General features: G+C 49.8%; 1 non-coding gene across 1 annotated transcript; it reads right to left on the bottom strand.

The window, feature by feature from the left end:
• Positions 1–1,743: 1,743 nt before the first annotated feature.
• Positions 1,744–1,898, bottom strand: LOC143176136 (5.8S ribosomal RNA). Its single transcript, XR_013000728.1, has one exon. It is a non-coding gene; the product is annotated as a 5.8S ribosomal RNA (ribosomal RNA).
• Positions 1,899–7,500: the final 5,602 nt, after the last annotated feature.

Here is a 7,500-nt window from a genome sequence, read left to right as displayed (position 1 = left end):
GGTTAACTTTAACGCCCGTCCGAGAAGAATTTTCGGGGACTGGACGACCGAAGCGGATCTCGCGCGGTCTCGCGATCGACAGTGAAGAGAAGTGCAGAAGAGGAAAAGAAGACACGACAAACACACACCATGGGGCGACCGACGCGTTCGTTTCAACGCTTTCGCACAAAGTCGGCGGCGGTTATATATTTATATCATTATATTCCGGCGGACGGGACGCGACGTTCGAAAGCCTCGCCAAAGAGGAGCTCCTGCCTCTTCCTCTCTCTTTTCTACGAGAAAAGATAAACGTATTTTACGGGGATACGGAAACGTTACCACGTGGTGTCACACACGATCGTCCGTCTCTTCTCTATAGCAGAAACCGATAAAAATACACCTCCCGAAAGAGAGTATATGGTGATTCTTTTTATATATATATATATTTCGAAATACAACTGAACGTGGCGGAAGCGCACGGTGGTGGTCCAGCGAGGACACGCGACGACGGGGAATAAGAACTATTCGACCCGTTACGAATACGCATGCTCGTCCCGCACGATTTTAACACACACCGTGTTTTTCTCCAGTCGTCAAAGCGTTCGTGCGTCGAATTCGAAAAATAAAAAAAAAAGAAAAACACCTTTTCTCTCTCTCGGGGTAAAAGAGTCGATGTGTATTGTGTATAAAGGTTCTGCGAGAAGTCTCGTTTTGACGTGTGTTCCGCCGATAACGACGATCCTCCGAAACGGGGATACAGAAACGTTACACCTCACAACACGATCTCCGTCTCTTCTCTATAGCAGAAACCGATAAAAATACACCTCCCGAAAGAGAGTATATGGTGATTCTTTTTATATATATATATTTCGAAATTCAACTGAACGTGGCGGAAGCGCACGGTGGTGGTCCAGCGAGGACACGCGACGACGGGGAATAAGAACTATTCGACCCGTTACGAATACGCATGCTCGTCCCGCACGATTTTAACACACACCGTGTTTTTCTCCAGTCGTCAAAGCGTTCGTGCGTCGAATTCGAAAAATAAAAAAAAGAAATACACCTTTTCTCTCTCTCTCGGGGTAAAAAGAGTCGATGTGTATTGTGTATAAAGGTTCTGCTGCGAGAAGTCTCGTTTTGCCGTGTGTTTCGGTAACGACGATCCTCCGAAACGTACATCTCATTCGTAAGAGAGGAAGAAAACAATCTCCCTGGGGCCAGTCGGTAATATACCGACATACGACGTGTCGTGCACATCCGTCTCACGCACGGTATACAAAATATGAATAAAACGTGTGTAGTCTCTCTCTCTCTCGACTTCTTAATATTTTCTTTCACCTCTGACGCATCATTTCAGGTGACGTCGGGAGCGCGGGAAAAAAAATTTTTCTAAACACACGAAACCGTTCATCTCACGAACAGCCGAAAAAGTTGTCGCTCAGATCCATATCGCAGTGGAGCGGTATCCGCGGGCGGTCGTAATTGAACGACGCACGACGCCGCGAACACTCACGCGAGTCCATACAAACGATTCCGATCGTTTTGCAACAACTAGAACGTACACTGTCCGTGAAATTCACAGAATTTTCGCGTGTCCGCGACAAACGCCGACGAGACACCCATCGTTCGCTCGTACGTAGCATCCTTCTCTTAACCCGACTCAGAAACGTTCTTTGCGCCCTTCGGTAAAAAAACGTTCGATCCGAAGAGGTGAACGACGGCGGGGATTTGACAGAGCTACGCAAGCAGTGTATGGTACGTAAACGACCCTCAGCCAGGCGTGGTCCAGGAATTGTATCCGTGGACCGCAATGTGCGTTCGAAATGTCGATGTTCATGTGTCCTGCAGTTCACACGTTGACGCGCAATTAGCTGCGTTCTTCATCGACCCACGAGCCAAGTGATCCACCGTTCAGGGTAATCGTATAAATTTTATATTTCACATATATAATTTTATTCTCATTTGTTCGACCTAATATCTCTCTTCTTTCAAAGAGAAGATAAAAGTTGATACCTGAATCTCCGACCAGCGCGCGAAGGAGATTCAGGCGTCGCCTTGGAGACGACACCGAAGCCTTTCGAGACGAAAAACGTTCAAGTAATATGTATATATTTCTCGACGTTCCGGGCGTATAGTGCATTCAAAAACCCGCGAAAGACGCAGAAGACTCGCACGCGTGGAAACGACGGGGATATATTTTGTATCCTACCCGATACTGAATCCATCGCGTGCAGTCGACCCTCGCGTTCTTCCGATCAGACGCATCTATTGTTGCGCGCATGTTTTCGCGTCGCATCGCGCGAAACGTTGCACGAATCGTACCGATCGATCGATTGAAAGCAAATAATGAAAAAAGACTTCACAGCTGGCTCTTTGCCGGTCATTCGTCCCATGTTATCTCTTGCCGCGAAATTGGCGCGCAAGAGTTGGGTGTCAGACGCGCGGCTTTAAAACGAGCTTCACGGCCGGTCCCTTCGTTACCGCTTTCGTTCTTTCTCTCGGAACGACCATGAACGAACACGACGAGCGACGCTACGGCATACACACGTCCACGGATTCGATTAAAAAAACAGACTTCACAGCTGGCTCTTTGCCGGTCATTCGTCCCATATTATCTCTTGCCGCGAAATTGGCGCGCAAGAGTTGGGTGTCAGACGCACGGCTTTAAAACGAGCTTCACGGCCGGTCCTCTCAATTCCGTGTACGGTACACGCAAGATGCGGGTTCCACTTCCAGACTACCCGGTCCCTTCTCTCTACGAGAATCGATAGTAGAAGAACGGCTCGAAAACGCGTCTCAGAGACTAGGGGAAAAGAAGCGGTATGCGAGCGAAACGAAAACGCATTATGGAAACGTCGCGAAACAATGTTCGACGGTTGCTCGGTTCCAATCGTGCGGCCGTTTCAATTTCTCGTGCGCTTCACCGTCCCTCCGTAACTCTGGCCGATCGCGTATACCGAAGAGCCGACACGCGCAAAAACCACAGGCATTGTATACTGTATATATATATGTTACAGTCACAGCCTTCGCGCGTTTTACTCTCCGACGCGGGGTTTCCACGACGAAAGAGAGACAGTTTCGTGGCGGGTGACTCGGCCGAATCGCTACGACGGGTATTTCTATTATAGAACGAATCATCGCCACCCTTTACCAGTGCCCGACGAAGGAATCACAAGGTCATCTGGAGTTTACAATGCCAGCGACGGTAATTCCAACGAAGACCCGATAAGTCAACTCATCGTTCTATTTCTCCCCGTACAGAAAAGCGAATCGACGCTAACGCACCTCGCGCAAGCACGAACGTTCTCTTCGCGTGGATCATCCCATCGTCGAAAGATGTAAAGACGCATTGGAGATCGTGGTCTCTGGCGGGCTCATTGCACGCCCCACTGCATATCTTTCCTCGAATCGAGAATGATTCGTCCACTAAGGCTGCGAAACTACGCGTCGAGGAAACTAGGGGAAAGAAGCGGGATGCGAGCGAAACGACAATACATTATGGAAACGTCGCGAAACAATGTTCGGCGGTTGCTCGTTTCCTCCTGCGGACGTTTCATTGCTCGGGCGCTTCACGTCCCTCCGTAACCTTCGCGCGATCGCGTGCCCCGGAGAGCCGGCAACCGGTGAACCACAGGCGTATAAACTATAGTCTTCTATAGCAAGCCTTCGGCGGTTACTCTCCGACGCGGGGATTCCACGACGAGAGAGAATTTCGTGGCGGGTGACATCGGTCGAAACGCTACGACGGGTATTTCTATTATAGAACGAATCATCGCCACCCTTTACCAGTGCCCGACGAAGGAATCACAAGGTCATCTGGAGTTTACAATGCCAGCGACGGTAATTCCAACGAAGACCCGATAAGTCAACTCATCGTTCTATTTCTCCCCGTACAGACAAGCGAATCAACGCTATCGCACCTCACGCATGCACGAACGTTCTCTTCGCGTGAATCGTCCCATCGTCGAAAGATATAGCCGCTTGGAGATCGTGGCCCATCAAGTTCTTCCGTAACTCCTGCGCGATCGCGTACCCCGGAGAGCAGGCAACCGGTGAACCACAGGCGTATAAACTATAGTCTTCTATAGCAAGCCTTCGCGTTTACTCTACGACGCGGGGATTCCACGACGAGAGAGATTTTCGTGGCGGGTGACACGGCCGAATCGCTACGACGGGTATTTCTATTATAGAACGAATCATCGCCACCCTTTACCAGTGCCCGACGAAGGAATCACAAGGTCATCTGGAGTTTACAATGCCAGCGACGGTAATTCCAACGAAGACCCGATAAGTCAACTCATCGTTCTATTTCTCCCCGTACAGAAAAGCGAATCGGCGCTATCGCACCTCACGCAAGCAGGAATGATCTCTTCGCGTGGATCGTCCCATCGTCGAAAGATGTAAGACGTACAGAAATCGTGGTCCATCACGATTATTCGTAACTCTCCGAGTCGCGTATCTGAGAGTAGGACAAACGGAGAACCACAGGCATAAATAATACTATATGTTTCTTATATAGTTAGCCTTCGCGTTTTACTCTCCGACATGGGGATTCCACGACGAGAGAGAGTTTCGTGGCGGGTGTCTCGGCCGAATCGCTACGACGGGTATTTCTATTATAGAACGAATCATCGCCACCCTTTACCAGTGCCCGACGAAGGAATCACAAGGTCATCTGGAGTTTACAATGCCAGCGACGGTAATTCCAACGAAGACCCGATAAGTCAACTCATCGTTCTATTTCTCCCCGTACAGAAAAGCGAATCGACGCTATCGCACCTCGCGCGAGCACGTAACTACTCTTCGCGTGGATCGTCCCATCGTCGAAAGATGTAAGACGCACGGAAATCGTGGCCCATCAACGTTTTTTTGTAACTCTGCCGATCGCGTATCACAGAGCCGAGACGCACATACCACAGGCGTATAATACCGTTTTCTTTCGTATGGTAAGCCTTCGCGTTTACTCTTCGGCGCGGGGTTTCCACGTCGAGAGAGACATTCGTGGCGGGTGACATCGGTCGAAACGCTACGACGGGTATTACTATTATAGAACGAATCATCGCCACCCTTTACCAGTGCCCGACGAAGGAATCACAAGGTCATCTGGAGTTTACAATGCCAGCGACGGTAATTCCAACGAAGACCCGATAAGTCAACTCAACGTTCTATTTCTCCCCGTACAGAAAAGCGAATCGACGCTGTTGCACCTCACGCAAGCACGAACGTTCTCTTCGCGTGGATCGTCCCATCGTCGAAAGATGTAAGACGCACGGAAATCGTGGCACATCACGTGTTTTCGGAACTCTGTCGACCGCGTATCTCAGAGACGACGCGCGCGAACCACTGGCATATACTATTATATATCGCGTTTTACCCTCCGACGCGGGGATTCCACGACGAGAGAGAGTTTCGTGAGCGGGTTGACTCGGAAGAAACGCTACGACGGGTATTTCTATTATAGAACGCATCATCGCCACCCTTTACCAGTGCCCGACGAAGGAATCACAAGGTCATCTGGAGTTTACAATGCCAGCGACGGTAATTCCAACGAAGACCCGATAAGTCAACTCAACGTTCTATTTCTCCCCGTACAGAAAAGCGAATCGACGCAATCGCACCATACGCGTGCACGTAAACAACTCTTCGCGTGGATCGTCCCATCGTCGAGAGACGTAAGTTTTCATAGTATGAATTCGCGTTTTACTCTCCGACGCGGGGATTCCACGACGAGAGAGAGTTTCGTGAGCGGGTTGACTCGGAAGAAACGCTACGACGGGTATTTCTATTATAGAACGCATCATCGCCACCCTTTACCAGTGCCCGACGAAGGAATCACAAGGTCATCTGGAGTTTACAATGCCAGCGACGGTAATTCCAACGAAGACCCGATAAGTCAACTCAACGTTCTATTTCTCCCCGTACAGAAAAGCGAATCGACGCAATCGCACCATACGCGTGCACGTAAACAACTCTTCGCGTGGATCGTCCCATCGTCGAGAGACGTAAGTTTTCATAGTATGAATTCGCGTTTTACTCTCCGACGCGGGGATTCCACGACGAGAGAGAGTTTCGTGAGCGGGTTGACTCGGAAGAAACGCTACGACGGGTATTTCTATTATAGAACGCATCATCGCCACCCTTTACCAGTGCCCGACGAAGGAATCACAAGGTCATCTGGAGTTTACAATGCCAGCGACGGTAATTCCAACGAAGACCCGATAAGTCAACTCAACGTTCTATTACTCCCCGTACAGAAAAGCGAATCGACGCAATCGCACCATACGCGTGCACGTAACAACTCTTCGCGTGGATCGTCCCATCGTCGAGAGACGTAAGTTTCATAGTAAGCCTTCGGCGTTTTACTCTCCGACGCGGGGATTCCACGACGAGAGAGAGAGTTTCGTGAGCGGGTTGACTCGGAAGAAACGCTACGACGGGTATTTCTATTATAGAACGCATCATCGCCACCCTTTACCAGTGCCCGACGAAGGAATCACAAGGTCATCTGGAGTTTACAATGCCAGCGACGGTAATTCCAACGAAGACCCGATAAGTCAACTCAACGTTCTATTTCTCCCCGTACAGAAAAGCGAATCGACGCAATCGCACCATACGCGTACACGTAAACAACTCTTCGCGTGGATCGTCCCATCGTCGAGAGACGTAAGTTTTCATAGTATGAATTCGCGTTTTACTCTCCGACGCGGGGATTCCACGACGAGAGAGAGTTTCGTGAGCGGGTTGACTCCGAAGAAACGCTACGACGGGTATTTCTATTATAGAACGCATCATCGCCACCCTTTACCAGTGCCCGACGAAGGAATCACAAGGTCATCTGGAGTTTACAATGCCAGCGACGGTAATTCCAACGAAGACCCGATAAGTCAACTCAACGTTCTATTTCTCCCCGTACAGAAAAGCGAATCGACGCAATCGCACCATACGCGTGCACGTAAACAACTCTTCGCGTGGATCGTCCCATCGTCGAGAGACGTAAGTTTTCATAGTATGAATTCGCGTTTTACTCTCCGACGCGGGGATTCCACGACGAGAGAGAGTTTCGTGAGCGGGTTGACTCGGAAGAAACGCTACGACGGGTATTTCTATTATAGAACGCATCATCGCCACCCTTTACCAGTGCCCGACGAAGGAATCACAAGGTCATCTGGAGTTTACAATGCCAGCGACGGTAATTCCAACGAAGACCCGATAAGTCAACTCAACGTTCTATTACTCCCCGTACAGAAAAGCGAATCGACGCAATCGCACCATACGCGTGCACGTAACAACTCTTCGCGTGGATCGTCCCATCGTCGAGAGACGTAAGTTTCCATACTATGAATTCGCGTTTTACTCTCCGACGCGGGGATTCCACGACGAGAGAGTGTTTCGTGAGCGGGTTGACTCGGAAGAAACGCTACGACGGGTATTTCTATTATAGAACGCATCATCGCCACCCTTTACCAGTGCCCGACGAAGGAATCACAAGGTCATCTGGAGTTTACAATGCCAGCGACGGTA

Source organism: Nomia melanderi, unplaced genomic scaffold (assembly GCF_051020985.1).
Source record: "Nomia melanderi isolate GNS246 unplaced genomic scaffold, iyNomMela1 scaffold0388, whole genome shotgun sequence".
NCBI lineage: Eukaryota > Metazoa > Arthropoda > Insecta > Hymenoptera > Halictidae > Nomia > Nomia melanderi.
The sequence above is the reverse complement of the archived record's forward strand: the minus strand, read 5'-3'. Positions and strand labels throughout refer to the sequence as shown.